The sequence below is a fragment of the Meriones unguiculatus genome (genome assembly GCF_030254825.1).
Source record: "Meriones unguiculatus strain TT.TT164.6M chromosome Y unlocalized genomic scaffold, Bangor_MerUng_6.1 ChrY_unordered_Scaffold_23, whole genome shotgun sequence".
Classification (NCBI taxonomy): Eukaryota; Metazoa; Chordata; class Mammalia; order Rodentia; family Muridae; genus Meriones; species Meriones unguiculatus.
Genome location: NW_026843709.1, coordinates 30,904,262 through 30,913,119, shown reverse-complemented (window position 1 = coordinate 30,913,119; position 8,858 = coordinate 30,904,262). Strand labels below are relative to the sequence as shown.

Below are 8,858 nucleotides of genomic sequence, written 5' to 3'. Positions count from 1 at the left end.
TACTGTTCCACAATAGTGTTGCCAAACCTCTATGAGCAGGGGTTGACTTGACTGACCTGCCTGGATGGGCAGCTATGTCCTTGTCATTGGTCAGTGAAGAATCGTTCTCTTCCTGGTATTTACATTTAAAACTGGGCCTTCAAGACAGTGATATGGGTCAGTGTTATATGCCTAGGATACAAGAGCAGCTGTGTTTCCTGAGATGGTTCTCCATACAAACCGTCTAAATATAGTGATAGTGACAGGACTACTTGTTCAAAGGTGCCACATGAACTTTTGTGGTCTGAGGTAGCTGGATAACCACTAGTTCAAGTTTCTGGAAAGCATGCCTAGCAAAGTTAAACTCTGTCCTACTTTGGCAGAATCTTTTCTCTATGTTAAAAGTCATTGTAAAAGTTGTCAACATATTATTTTTATTTATTATCTAGGAATTTCATATAATGTACATTACACTCCTTTTCCATTGCTCCCACATTCAAATTTCTACCTATGTGTCACACTAAATTTAATTTTCTTAAAAAATACATCAGTTCAAGTATGTGTTGTTCATATACTCATCAGAACATGATCAGAATCTCAGTGACAAGTCCCATAAAGAAAATTGAATTCATCCTATAACACCATGGTACTACAGCCAAGAAGAAGATATCAGTATTGTAGAACCCTTGATCCCATTTTTTCTTCTGATTTATTTATTATATTTTGTTCATATTGTATCCCCTCTGATGCTCCAACCACTTCTCCTTACAGTCCACCCTCTTTCTTTTACCTCTATGCCCTTTCTCTAGTTCCCTGAGAGGGAGGGCCTATTCCCCCTCCTATCTGACCCTGGCTTATCAGGTCTCATCAAGAATGGCTGCATTATTTTCTTCTGTGTCCTGATTCTCAGGGCATTGTTCCCCTTGTGTACTCAATTCCCTCTACTTATGATACTCTTCCTATATCTTATCCTGAATGTTTCCAAGGACTCTGAGAGGAGGGAGATTTTCATAAGAAATTCTCATTAGGGCTGGGTGTTTTAAGGTCTCTCTCTGCATAATATGGAAATGTAGGTCTCTGTATGCAATCCTATTTGATTCACAAGGAAGCATCTCTGTGGATCTAAGAACATATCACTGATCTATCATTTAAGGGCCGAGAGCAACATATTATAATAACAACAATCTGGGTTGCTTTAAAATTTCTGTAGCATGCCCTGGCACCAACACAATTAACTGCCACTCAATCACCTTAGTGAAGACAGTTTTGGTCAAAATAGATGGCCTCTTTGAACTTTATCTGCCCATATTAGGAGACCTCAAAATAAGTGAATATACCATATTGTCTTTCTGCATTTTATTTACTTCACACATGATGATTTTTTCCTGGTTCCATACATTTGTCTGGAAATATCTTGTTGTCATTTTCTTAGCTGAAGAATACTCTGTTATGTAAATATTCCACATTATCCCCAAAGGAGATTGTCAGTCCTGTTCTTTAGTCCTTGGAAGTTGCTGGAACTTTAATCATTTTATTGAATGACAAACTATCAGGATAACTATGATCTTATAACCTAGAAGTCCCTCCATCTTCTTCTACTTCCTAATGAATTGAATTGCAATATCCATGTGAAGCTCATTTTGAATCTAACATGAGGAAATATCTGGAGAGTTTTAGAAGGTATGGCCTTATTAGATAATATAATTCCTATTGGAGTTATAATATAGGAGTATGTGCTTCGAGGTTGATATGCCATGAAAGTGACCAGACAGAATAGAGTCTCAGTCTCTCAGACTCTGTCACTTTATATCTTTGTTTCTCTTTGTGTCAGTCCTTCTGCTTCTTAATCTGTCTCTCTAGCTCTTTCTCTTTCTGTCTCTGTCAGTCTCTCTCTCTCTTCATTGCTGATTGTGGTACAGAACAAAAAGATATCAGTTCTGCTAAAGGACTACAACAAGATGACTGCATGCAGACATGACATTCAGGATGGTCTCTGTAAAAATATAAGCAAGGTCCTAATTAAATGCTTTTTGTTCAAAGAGTTGTCTTGGTATAGGAACATTTTCCCAGTAAGTAATTCACTGACTGAGGACATATCTGTGCATTTAACAAATAATAATGGAATCTTGATACTATGAAAGTCACATGTCAAGGACACATGACTTTATTAATGACCACCTAAAATAAATATGTGACATTTTCCTAAACTAAGAGTCTTGGGTTGTGCTTTCAGGTGCCTAGATTGAGGCATGTAAGGCTGCTCAGACTTTCTCTCAAGCAGGCTTTCCACTTTGCCCTTTTAATGTCTGGCTCCTGAAACTCTTACAGGCTTTCACCTGTTTCATTACATCATTCTCCCTGTACAATGGAGATGAGTACACAAACTTTCCTCATTGTACAGTATCTCTGATGCTGTGCACACTTCACTTGTTTCTTGTGAAACACGACAAGCCTTTACATCATTCCTTTACCAAGATCCCATACCTTTACTCCTGTTTACCTCTGTGACAATATCAGGTAGGAAATTAAATTTTAATGTTTATTGAATTGGATACCTTCCTAATTAGGGAAGCTTCAAAGTGATGTGGGATAAGGGGATTGTGCTGAATGACAAGGTGGTTCACTAATGTGTTCTTGGATTTGATATTTCCTAGGTTGTGACTTTGAACTGAGCATTTACTTGCATACTCACTAAATGTACCTTCACATACTTATTGATTTAATAGGATGTCATGTTCTAGGGTTCCCCGGGTTTTTGAGACTCTAAGAAGAGGGAAAAGAGATGCAAACCAGAAAGATCTTGGAACTGGTTTGGCTGAAACAGAGAATGTTCAGTGAGTTTAAAAGGAGAACTGCGATACAGCTAGTTGTATTCCACACTAGGGTTGCCAACCCTATTTGAGCAGGCTTGCCTTGGCTGACCTGGCTGGATGGGCAGCTGTATCCTACTAAGTGAACAATTAGTAAGATTCCTGGTCCTGTGTTTTACAGTTAAAACTGGGCCATCATGAAGGAGAAACGGGTCAGTGTTATATGCCTAGGATACTAGAGGAGCTGTGTACCTGATGTGGTCCTCCAGACAAACCCTCTAAACATTAGTTCAAGGACTGCTTGTTCAGAAGTGCCACCTGAGCTCATTGGGTCTCAGGTAGCTGGGTAAACACTAGTTCATGGCTGGATTCTTTGCACATACTGAGTTCCTGGAAAGCATGCCTTTCAAAGTCAAACTCTCCTCTCCTTTAGCGGAATTTTTTCCATGTTAAAAGTTATTGCAAAAGTTGTCAACATATTATTTTATTGATTATGTGCAAATTTCAAATTACATATATTACACTCCTTTTCCATTGCTCCCAGGTTCAAATTTCTACCTATGTGTCATACTAAAATAGTTTTCAATATAATACATCAATTGTTGTGATGTCCATATACTCATTGGAATATGATCAGAGTCTCATTGCTAAGTCACTTAAAGAAAACTGAGTTCATCATTGTCACACTCTAATACTACCTCCAAGAGAAGCCACCTATCCTGAGGAGCTCTTTACTTCAACACCTTAATCACAGCTTTTCTTATATATTTGTTTTTTTTTTTTCAATTTGTATCCCCACTGCTGCCTCCTCCTTCTTCTCTTTCCAGTCCAAATCACCCTCCATCTTCTATCCCTATGCCCTTCTTCTTGTTCCCTAACAGAGTAGGTCCTCCTCACCCTTCTATCTGGGCCGAGCTAATTAGGTCTCATCAATGCTGGCTGCATAATCTTCCTCTGTGGCATGATTCTCAGGGCATTGTTCTCCTAGTATCCTCAATTCCCTCTACTTATGACACTCTTCCTCTCCTGCAGGCTTCACAGAGAACTGAGGGAAGGTAGGATTTCATAGAGAAATCCTATTCAGTGTTTGGTGTTTTAAGGTCTCTCTCTGCATAATATCTGACAGTGGGTCTGTGTTTGCAGTCCCACTTGATGCCAAAGGAAGTATTTGTGTGAATCTAAAAATATAACATGGATCTATTAGTTGAGGGCAGAAAGCCACATATTTTAATTGGACAGCTTCCTAAATAGGAAAGCTTCCAAATGATGTGGGATTAAGGGTAATGTACCAAATGACAAGTTGGTCTCCTACTGTGCTCTTGGACCTGAAATTTCCTAGGTTGTGATTTTGAACTGAGCAGTTATTGGCATACTGACTAAATGTAACTTCAGATTCTTATTGATGTAATAGGCTGGCAGGGTCTAGGGTTCCCTGGAGTATTGAGTCTTTAAGATCAGGGAAAAGAACATGTAACCTGATAGTCCTGTAGGCTAGTAGAACAGGGTCCACCTGAAAGAGGGAGTGTAAATGGGAGTACAAAGAATGGAGACAAGACAGATTCCTGTTTAAGTCTCAGTTTACTGAACATGCAAAGAACCCTTTAAAAGCAAAGTATAGAAGCAATTTTTTTTTCACAGTAGCAACACATCTGTACCAAGTGGCAAGACATCCAGAAATTCACTCAAGATTACACAAAATTTACTGTCTGTTTCCCAAGATTTCCGGGTGCTTGCTGTTTACTTCTCAGGCTCAGAACACCCTCTTTGCAGAGACTTCCAAGGACATTCTATGAGACATGGAACTTAGATAAGACCTGCATCTGCCCTGGCCAGGAGGCAGAATTCCAATTACCAAGTTCCTTCAGTTCTCCCTTCTTTGTTTTATGGAGAGCCTGTCTTAAGTTGTAGAAATGTGCATTTGTCCTTTCTCATCATCTAGGTCTAGGATGTGATACTTATGAGCCTCTCTCTTAGGTTGGCAAAACCACAATTTTACTTACAAGTCATTGACTTACCTCCATATCAAATGGGATTGTTAGGAATCTTTAATTTAAATTCATACAACTGCACTTGCATGCATTGAAGTTGTTGAAGAAGGAACTGTAATAGTGTTGTGATATTGTTATAGCAATGTGATGTCAAAATTCCATTTTGATGTCATACCAAAATCATGTCATAAGAGCATTAACATGCCATACAATTGTGATGTCATAATAGCATTGTGATGTCATATGTTTGCTGGACTCCTCCAAGACATAGTAAGTCCTAAAAAGTTCCTCCTACACATATATGTCTGTAACATATTCTGAGCCAGAAGGCTGAAGATGATGCTCCAAAGTTACTGATTGACTGCTGAGGCTACAAATTGTTTCTGTCTTTATTTTTTTTTTTTTTGGAAGCTGCTAACATGCACTTCCTATTTACTCTAGGAACTCATTTTATTCCTTCTCAAGTCTCTGATGGGATTGAAGACCAAATAGTTATTGTGCCACAAATAGCTTAAGTTGTTTAGAAGTTAACAAAGGCTTTTATATAGGTAATACCAATGAGGATAAAAGTTAATTTAGGTATAGAATTCTAAACTTGTCAAGATAGAGAGGATAATTGGATACTTTCTCCTAAGTTGCTAAATACACATGGAATGGACATTGCACATGTAGATTTTACTTATTAGTTTTCACAATTTCATAATCATTATTGTATTGAAATAAAAGGAGCCTTTTATTGAACTTAAAGAGAAAAATGTTGGTAAAATGTTCTTTTGAACAACCTTACCCTTGTTCATTCAAATGTTGATTTATCCTACCCCCAGTCTCAGGTTTCAATGCAGATACTGCATTGTGTTACTTATTCTTTGCATCCTGTCTCAACTTTGTGTAAGCAGGGCAAAATAAAGCAACTAGCCACAATGATGAGCAAGGAGAGGAGAGGAGCCAGAGGACAGAAAAGATAGGATGAGCCAGAGTGCAGGAAATGAGAGGGAGGAAAAAAAGGGTGAGGGAAGAGAGCAAGGAGAACCAAGCTGTGGAGGGTGGAACTAGGAACTACATGGAGAATGAACCAGACCTAAGATTTCACAGAAAAGGAAGTAAAATGAGCAAAATCTAAATGTTAAGAAACTATGAGGGTTTGGTGGTTTAGGATGGAATTACTATTGGCCAGCATTTCTTTCTAGGTTAACTAAAAATAACCAGAATCTGCGTGGTGATTTGGTTATACAGCTCTGTAGGATTAACAGGAGCTTTACCAGAAACTATATCAAATGTAAATATTAATTGACACATACAACAGAGATATCATACCATTGTGATGTCATATAGCATTGTTATCTCATAATAGCAATGTGATATCATAATACCATTGTGAAGTCATAATACCATTGTGATATCATAATAATTGTGTGATGTCATAAAAGCACTGTAATGTCATAATAGCATTGTGAAGTCAAAATAACACTGAAATGTTATTACACCATTGTGAAATCATATAATACCATTGGGATGTGATACCTCTCTTATATCATCATAGCATTGTGATGTCATGATACCATTGTGATGTCAAATAATTGTTAAGGCATAATAGTATTGTGACATCATAATAGCATTGTGATGTCAATACCACTGTTATGACATTGTAGAATTGGGATGTCGTAATAGTGTTGTCATGTCATATCATTGTAATGTCATAATATAATTGAGATGTCATAATGCCATTTTGATATGATAATATCATTGTGATGTCCTAATACCATTGTGATGTTATACCATTATGAAGTCATAATAGAGTTGTGACATCATAACATCAGTGTGATGTAAAAATAGCATTGTTATGCCATAATACTATTGCCATCATAGCATTGTGATGACATAATACCATTGTGATGTTATAATACCATTGTGAAGTCATAATACCATTGGGATGTTATACCATTGTGATGTCATAATAGCATCATACCATTCTCATGTCTTTTAAAGATTGTGAGGTCATATGAGCATTGTGAAATCATAATATTGTGAAATAATAATACCTTGTATGTCATACCACTGTGATGTCATTATATCATTGTGGTGTCATAATAGCATTAAGATGTCATATGAACAATATGATGTCATAATAGATATTGTGATGTCAAAGTTCCATTGTGATGTCAAACTGCATTCCTATCATAATAGCATTGTGATTTCATAATAAAATTGTGATGTCATAATAGCTTTGTAATATCATCATGATGTCCTAATGCATTGTGAAGCAATCCCATTGTGAAGTCATAATAGAATTGTGACATACTGATAACATTGTGATATATCGTTTTCATGATAACATTGAGATGTCATATCATTATGATGTCATAATAGTCTTGTGATATTATAATAGCATTGTGAAGTCAATACAGTTGTGATAACATCATTGCATTGTGATACTGGCATAGCATTGTGATGTCATAATACCATTGTGATATCAAAATATCATTTTGATGTCATTTCATTGTGATGTCATGATAGCTTTTTGATGTAATAATAGAATAGTTAGGGCTTAATACCCTCTTGAGGTCATGATAGCATTGTGAGGTAATAAAAACATTATGGTGTCATAATATCTTTGTGTTGTCAAAATTCCAGTGTGATACATTCAACAATGATATCATAATAGCATTTTGATGTCATCACAACATTGTGATGTCATATTAACATTATGTTAGGACTTGGTGCTAGACCTTATTGCGCTGGACCCAGGAGAATCTCAGGACATGTTGAGTGGCTACAGTCCCAGATCCCCAGCTAAAGTTCGGTTGGTAGGAGCAGCTGGCAGCACTGGAGTCCGGTCCTGGGAAGCCGCTGTGTGCCTCTTTATCCTTCTGCTCTGCGCGAAGGGTTATGGCAGCATTCTGGGAGTGCCCGAAAGTTTTGGGTTTTCTCAGCCCCGATCTCAGTTTTTTTTTTTTTTTTTTTTGGTGGGAGCTACAGCTCTTGCTGGGGCTGGGGTAGACAGTGTGGTCTGTGGCAGATTCTGCTGGATGCCTCCTGCCTTCTCTGAAGAGGGAGTAGGGTTTTGAATGCCAGGAAGTTCCTGGGGATCACCTCTCGGGGTGTCTCCTCCTGGAGGAGTCTGCTATGATATGATTCTAGAAGGACTCAGATCATGGTTAGTCTTTCTTCTTGGAAGTCTAGATAACTCTGTTCTGGGTTGATCAGCCCCTTCACTAACCAATTTCCGTGTTGTGGGTCCTCTTCCCTTCAGCTAATCTGCACACTAGCTGCCACCATCTTGGAAGCCCTGAAGATTTTCTTTTCTCGACTAATTTATTGGGTGTTCTGTAGACCTCTATATACTTATTGGCCTCTCCTTTAAGTTGGGAACTTTTTCTTCAATGATTTTGTTGAAAATATTTTCTGAGCTTTAGAGGAGGGAATCTTCTTTTTCCTCTATTCCTATTATTCTTAGGTTTTGTATTTTTATAGTGTCTTGAATTTCTTGGATGGTCTGGGTCAATTATTTTTTAGATTTAACATCTTCTTTGACAGATGCATCTATTTCTTCCATTGTATCTTCCACACCTGAGATTTTTTCTTCCATATGTTATATTCTATTGGTTATGCTTACCTCTGCATTTCCTGTTTTCTTCCCTAAGTTCTTTCTCTACACAATTTCATGTATTTGTGTTTTCTTCAATTTCTCCAAAAATATATGGAACACTTCACAAATTTGTGTGACATTCTTACACAGGAGCCATGTTAATCGTCTCTGTGTTGTTTCCAAATTTAGAATATGTGCTGCTGAAGTGAGTGCCATGTATTTCTTTCAGGTGGTCATTAATAAATCACATGTCCTTGACTTGTGAGTTTCACATTATCACACATTCAATTATTATTTGTTAAAGGACAGATATGTCCTCAGTCAGTGAATTATTTTCTGTGAAAATGCTCCCTGACCAAGTCAAACTTTGAAGAAAAATTGTTTAATTGGGACATTGCTTATATTTTTACAGTAACCTTCCATGATGTCATCTTGCCAAGCAATTATCTTGTTGTAGTCCTTCACCAAAACTGAGAGCTTTTCATATTGAATCGC

General features: G+C 37.4%; 1 non-coding gene across 1 annotated transcript; it reads right to left on the bottom strand.

Annotated features, from left to right (window-relative positions):
• Positions 1–8,468: 8,468 nt before the first annotated feature.
• On the bottom strand, positions 8,469–8,576 carry LOC132651628 (U6 spliceosomal RNA). Its single transcript, XR_009589213.1, has one exon. It is a non-coding gene; the product is annotated as a U6 spliceosomal RNA (small nuclear RNA).
• Positions 8,577–8,858: the final 282 nt, after the last annotated feature.